The sequence below is a fragment of the Haliotis rufescens genome, unplaced genomic scaffold (assembly GCF_023055435.1).
Source record: "Haliotis rufescens isolate VD_foot unplaced genomic scaffold, xgHalRufe1.0.p SCAF_13, whole genome shotgun sequence".
In the NCBI taxonomy this organism is placed as follows: domain Eukaryota; kingdom Metazoa; phylum Mollusca; class Gastropoda; order Lepetellida; family Haliotidae; genus Haliotis; species Haliotis rufescens.
In genome coordinates this window covers 29,843,011-29,850,006 of record NW_025963813.1, presented here as the reverse complement: position 1 = coordinate 29,850,006, position 6,996 = coordinate 29,843,011, and positions in this window count along the sequence as shown.

Genomic DNA, 6,996 nt, shown 5'->3' with positions numbered 1-6,996 from the left:
AGAACAAGTATCGCTGCTCACAGTACCAGTCACTTGATTGTCTGGTCCTGAGTTGTTTATTTACCAGCCGCCGTCATATAATTATAATATTGCAGACAAACAACAAACAAAATATAAATCTTTGGGTGCCCGAGATCCTCTTGCCCATTGTCCATCTGTCCAGTCATATATAGACAGACGTTGCTGAGGTTGACCAGACATGACATGTTGATTTCGGGGCAGTGGAGTAGCCTAGTGGTTAACACGTTCGCTTTCACGTCGAAGGCTCCGGTTCGATTCTTCACATGGGTACATTGTGTGACACCCATTTCTGGTGTCCCATGCAGTGATTTTGTTGGAATATTGCTTAAAGCGGCGTAAAACCACACTCACTCACGCATGCTGTTTTCACTGGCTACTCATAATTTACGCATATATTACTCATGCACTACTCACGTGCTACATGACCTATGTAGGTTTTCATACAGTTCAATGACACACTTCTCTATTTCACACCCTGGTAGAAGGGACATCCGTTGTCAATGACGTACGCGTGTTGAAATAAAAGTGATAATTAATCGAAATCGCCCAAGATATTTCCTGTTGATTTCACACATGAAAGAGAAAAACACGTAAACAATCTTCAAGTTCGAACTTCAAGTTACTCATTTTAGTCAGTACTTATTTAAGTACTGGGTCATGCCGTTACTCCAACTTCTGCAACTCTGTCTTAATGTGGAGTCAACGATGATGGTGATGATGATGGGTTTAGGGATTTAAAAATATATATATTGACCCCGAGAATTCTTGAAAATAATAATTATGCTACAGACTGTTGACACAAAAATTACATTGTTCCAAAGTGTTTTTCTTTTTCCTTTAAATCAGGCTCATGGTTTTAAATATAAAAAAAATCCCGCTTTGTTGCTGTACCTGAAAAATCCAAAATCAACAAAGTCGCCAGCCTGACCACCGGATCCACTGAATCGCCTCTTACGAATACCGGGTGATGTAATCTGACGTCTTAGGATCTTTGAAAGACGTCGTGTGCTTTGTTTATTGTTTAACACCGCAGTCACCAATATTCCAGCTATGTGGCGACGGTCTGTAAATAATCGAGTCTGGACCAGACAGTCCAACGATTGATATCATAAGCATCGATCCACGCAATTGGGATACGATGACATGCATCAACCAAGTCTGTGAGCGTGACCACTCGATCCCGTTAGCCGCCTCTTACGACAAGCATAGTCGCCTTTTACGACAAGCATAGGTTGCTGAAGACCTATTCCATCCGGATCTTCACGGGCCTGAAGGTACAATTGAAGAAAGATTTTTACTTTGTCATTACATCCATGTGGTATTGCTGTACACAACAGTCGAATCCAATGATTTTCTTTGAACATCCTAAAAGGTCGCCTGCGTCTAAGGCTATTTGATTGATGGCATATTTTCTCAACTTTCATGTATTAAAGATGGTGTGATTTTCAGAACTGAAATGTTTAAAAAAACATGTCTTGTTGGTTCTCGATGCCGGCTAACTCGTGTCGATAATTTCTCTCCAAAATAAATCAGTCCGCTAAGTGGACATTCAATGCCACAGATGAAGTTTTGAGTTTGACGAGACAGATCTTCAAACAGTTTTGTACTGTGTGTTTTAGATGTCAAGTTAGATTTGGCCCAAACAGGTTCACTTTTGTCTGTCAACAATTTTAGCAAAATGCTACCAAGTGTGATATGTTTGGCGATCAAAATGACCATCAGCAGACAAATCGACAATAACTTATCCTCGATCAAAAGAAATTTAATATGAAAGGGTTAGAATAGTGCAATGGACTCGTTTGGTTTTGAAGCTTTTATTCTAATTCTGACACTCAAGCGAAAATGTCACGTTGATTTCGGGGCAGTGGAGTAGCCTAGTGGTTAACGCGTTCGCTTTCACGTCGAAGGCTCCGGTTCGATTCTTCACATAGGTACATTGTGTGACACCCATTTCTGGTGTCCCATGCAGTCATATTGTTGGAATATTGCTTAAAGCGGCGTAAGACCACACTCACTAACTCACTCATGCTGTTTTCACTGGCTACTCATAATTTACGCATATACTACTCATGCACTAGTCACGTGCTACATGACCTATGTAGGTTTTTATGCAGTTCAATGACATACTTCTGTATTTCACACCCTGGTAGAAGGGACATCCGTTGTCAATGACGTACGCGTGTTGAAATAAAAGTGATAATTAATCGAAATCGCCCAAGACATTTCCTGTTGATTTCACACATGAAAGAGAAAAACACGTAAAAAATCTTCAAGTTCGAACTTCAAGTTACTCATTTTAGTCAGTACTTATTTAAGTACTGGGTCATGCCGTAACTCCAACATCTGCAACTCTGTCTGAATGTGGAGTCGACGATGATGGTGATGATGATGATGGGTTTAGGGATTTAAAAAAATATATATTGACACCGAAAATTATTGAAAAAAATAATTATGCTACAGACTGTTGACACAAAAATTACATTGTTCCAATGTGTTTTTCTTTTTCTTTGAAATCAGGCTCATAGTTTTAAATATAAAAATAATCCCGCTTTGTTGCTGTAGCTGAACAATCCCAAATCAACCAAGTCGCCAGCTTGACCACCGGATCCACTGAATCGCCTCTTACGAATACCGGGTGATGTAATCTGACGTCTTAGGATCTTTGAAAGACGTCGTGTGCTTTGTTTATTGTTTAACGCCGCACTCAGCAATATTCCAGCTATGTGGCGACGGTCTGTAAATAATCGAGTCTGGACCAGACAGTCCAACGATTGATATCATAAGCATCGATCCACGCAATTGGGATACGATGACATGCATCAACCAAGTCTGCGAGCGTGACCACTCGATCCCGTTAGTCGCCTCTTATGACAAGCATAGTCGCCTTTTACGACAAGCATGGGTTGCTGAAGACCTATTCTACCCCGGATCTTCACGGGCCTGAAGGTACAATTGAAGAAAGATTTTTACTTTGTCATTACATCCATGTGGTATTGCTGTACACAACAGTCGAATCCAATGATTTTCTTTGAACATCCTAGAAGGTCACCTGCGTCTAAGGCTATTTGATTGATGGCATATTTTCTCAACTTTCATGTATTAAAGATGGTGTGATTTTCAGAACTGAAATGTTTGAAACATGTCTTGTTGGTTCTCGATGCCGCCGGCTAACTCGTGTCGATAATTTCTCTCCAAAATAAATCAGTCCGCTAAGTGGACATTCAATGCCACAGATGAAGTTTTGAGTTTGACGAGACAGATCTTCAAACAGTTTTGTACTGTGTGTTTTAGATGTCAAGTTAGATTTGGCCCAAACAGGTTCACTTTTGTCTGTCAACAATTTTAGCAAAATGCTACCAAGTGTGATATGTTTGGCGATCAAAATGACCATCAGCAGACAAATCGACAATAACTTATCCTCGATCAAAAGAAATATAATTTGTAATGGTCAGAATAGTGCAATGGACTCGTTTGGTTTTGAGGCTTTTATTCTAATTCTGACACTCAAGCGAAAATGTCATGTTGATTTCGGGGCAGTGGAGTAGCCTAGTGGTTAATGCGTTCGCTTTCACGTCGAAGGCTCCGGTTCGATTCTTCACATAGGTACATTGTGTGACACCCATTTCTGGTGTCCCATGCAGTCATATTGTTGGAATATTGCTTAAAGCGGCGTAAAACCACACTCACTAACTCACTCATGCTGTTTTCACTGGCTACTCATAATTTACGCATATACTACTCATGCACTACTCACGTGCTACATGACCTATGTAGGTTTTTATGCAATTCAATGACACACTTCTGTATTTCACACCCTGGTAGAAGGGACATCCGTTGTCAATGACGTACGCGTGTTGAAATAAAAGTGATGATTCATCGAAATCGCCCAAGACATTTCCTGTTGATTTCACACGTGAAAGAGAAAAACACGTAAAAAATCTTCAAGTTCGAACTTCAAGTTACTTATTTTAGTCAGTACTTATTTAAGTACTGGGTGATGCCGTTACTCCAACTTTTGCAACTCTGTCTGAATGTGGAGTCGACGATGATGGTGATGATGATGATTGGTTTAGGGATTTAAAAAAATATAAATTTACACCGAAAATTCTTGAAAAAAATAATTATGCTACAGACTGTTGACACAAAAATTACATTGTTCCAAAGTGTTTTTCTTTTTCTTTTAAATCAGGCTCATAGTTTTAAATATTAAAAATATCCCGTTTCGTTGCTGTACCAGAAAAATCCAAAATCAACTAAGTCGCCAGCCTGACCACCGGATCCACTGAATCGCCTCTTACGACATGTAGGTTGCTGGGATCAATTCTAAACCTCTTAGTAATTCTCAGTTCTAAGCTCTTAGTATCTGGGGGCATATTATTTAGAGCCTACAGATGACGTGTTGCTGGGCAACGGCTTTGGGTTGGCCATGTCAGGATCCGCTTGATGCCAAGCTGTGATTGCACGTGTGCCATGGTCACGTTTTCTTCCAGATTTAACGTTCTCGCCGTGATGTAACTTAAAAGTCTTCTCCTTCTCTTCATCTTTCCACTGTCTGTATGCTTTTCTGTCTGTTTTGTTTTGGCGACTTGTAAAATGAAAAAATAAATTCGTATTTACAATTCCATTAGAACTATCATTCAGCCTAAACAACATAATTGTGACACCTTCTCTCGCGAGCTCCCAAATCACTTCCACTGCGGTATCCGGCGGCTATTCATAATATGTATGACAAATACTCCATGGACTCCATCACCTAAAGAAGTCAAGGTTTAAGGAAGCTGTAGTGGGCCGTAGACTCGTACTGGTGCAACCGATCGGTCATTGACCCCCAGACGAGGATAATTGCCTTGGAATATTTCAGCCCTTGTCTGGCGCCAGCTTTCTGATTGGTTAATTATATTTTCCATAATTATCCTGCTTGGGACGTGTGCAAAAAGTATAATTATCTATTGCAACTTTTTTAATCAGAATATTTATTTTTGTTTGTCATTATTATTCAGAATCATTTTACTGGTTTCATAAAGATATAGTTCTAAATATATTCCTGTTTAAAACATTGTAAAATAATGTATATATATATTAAAATACTATACCAAAATATAATTTTACATTGCGTTTTAATGCCAAGGAGACACAATATGGGGTCCTGCTCACTAAAAATTAAAACGTTTAAAACCTGAATGAATAAGTTGTGTGTCTGTCTGCCCAATGTCAAGAATATACCAGATCTTGCATTTGGATCATGCCTAACATCTTGCACGTGCTTTCGTCATGGATTTCATTTTCAACTGCAAGGGCTAAGAATACATCATAGATTGAAAATTGATTGAAATAAGGGTCAATGTACGGAAAGAGAATAATAGAATTGTACATTGTAGCCAATGCCTGACGACGAACGCTCCTCTCCTTAGCATATCACACGATCTAATCTTAGATAAAATACAGTACATGCTGAAACACAGTATTGATAATGTGTTAATAAATGGGTAAAACACATTTAAGAAAAAAATCGACAAAAAATAAAAAGCATATATTGCTAAAACATTTAAAAGAGCCTGGGACTGGGATTTGGATTGTTAATAAGTGCACGTTATAATAATAAATGACTGATTAATACTTTGATGTATGCTGCTGTTGATATGAACTGACAGCGAATACTTCACATGACTAATGAGTCATGACATCCCCAGTTGCCTGTTCGTTGCTTCATACCAGCTATAATATACTGAACAAAAATGTTAGGGGTCATGAATAAATTTATGTACCGTACACATTTAAATAAACAGTCTTCATTAAAAAAAACACCTCGAAAGTATGTATGATCCTTTTTTTAGTATATAATAGCAGCCTTGCAACCCAGTCTCCTGTTTATTTTAATGTCTCATATTAGCTTAACCAACAACAAAAATAAATCTAAAAAAAGAATATAATCTGATTACACTTGGGACGAAGCACAACACCCAGTCTAACGTCTTCCGTAATAGGGGTGGTGGTGTGTGTGTGTGTGTGTGTGTGTGTGTGTGTGTGTGTGTGTGTGTGTGTGTGTGTTTGTCGTCAAGCAATTTGAGGTGGCACGGGTGGCCCGGTCGTCTAAGGCGCCGCGATTCGCTGTGCAGAGTTGCGTCCCTTTGGCACGCCAGAAACCTATGATTGTGGGTTCAAATCCCGGTTCGCCCCGATTATGTTTCTAGGTTTGTCAGCACCATACCCGTGCTCGTGGGTTTCACCGAAGCGGTAAACGTCTGAGACCTGCATCACTTCGGGCTTTCCTCCCACATTAAGCTGACACGCCGTGATAAAACTGGAATACTGTTAAACCCCACTTACTCACTCTTGCCATATAGAATAACTTCCACTAGATCATCACATATTGCTACAGTTCACCCTCTTCCTCATCAACAGAGCGGAAGGTCGGGGTTCGATTCCTCGGCCGCGTCGTAACCAAAGACGTTAATAGATGGTACTTGTTGTTACCCTGCGTGGCGCTCGGGTTACAGCAATACTGTTTGGCTCGGCGTCGGTATGCTGTGTCTGAGTGGGGTATTCTTGTTACATTTCGTTATGGTATCTCAGTGGGCTAGCACTATAAACCCGGCATTAGTCCGGACTAGTACAAGCAGCCACACACACATCCCCATACCAAAAGACGTTAAAAGATGGTACTTGTTCTTACCCTGCCTGGAGCTCGGCATTATGGTCTAAAAACAAAGACTGGTCAGTATACTGTGTCTGATTGGGGTATTCATGTAAAACTGGGCATGGTATCTCAGAGAGCTAGCACGATAAAACCGACAATAGTCATGACTAGTGGAAGCAGCCATCACACAAACACGCAAGCACGCACATACACACACATACGCGCGCCAATATATACTAGGATATAGTGCAATCATCTTGAACCATTTCACCTAATTTCCCACTGTTGCCAGACATGCAACAGTCTATAATCATAGGTTACCTTGGGGAGGGATCGAT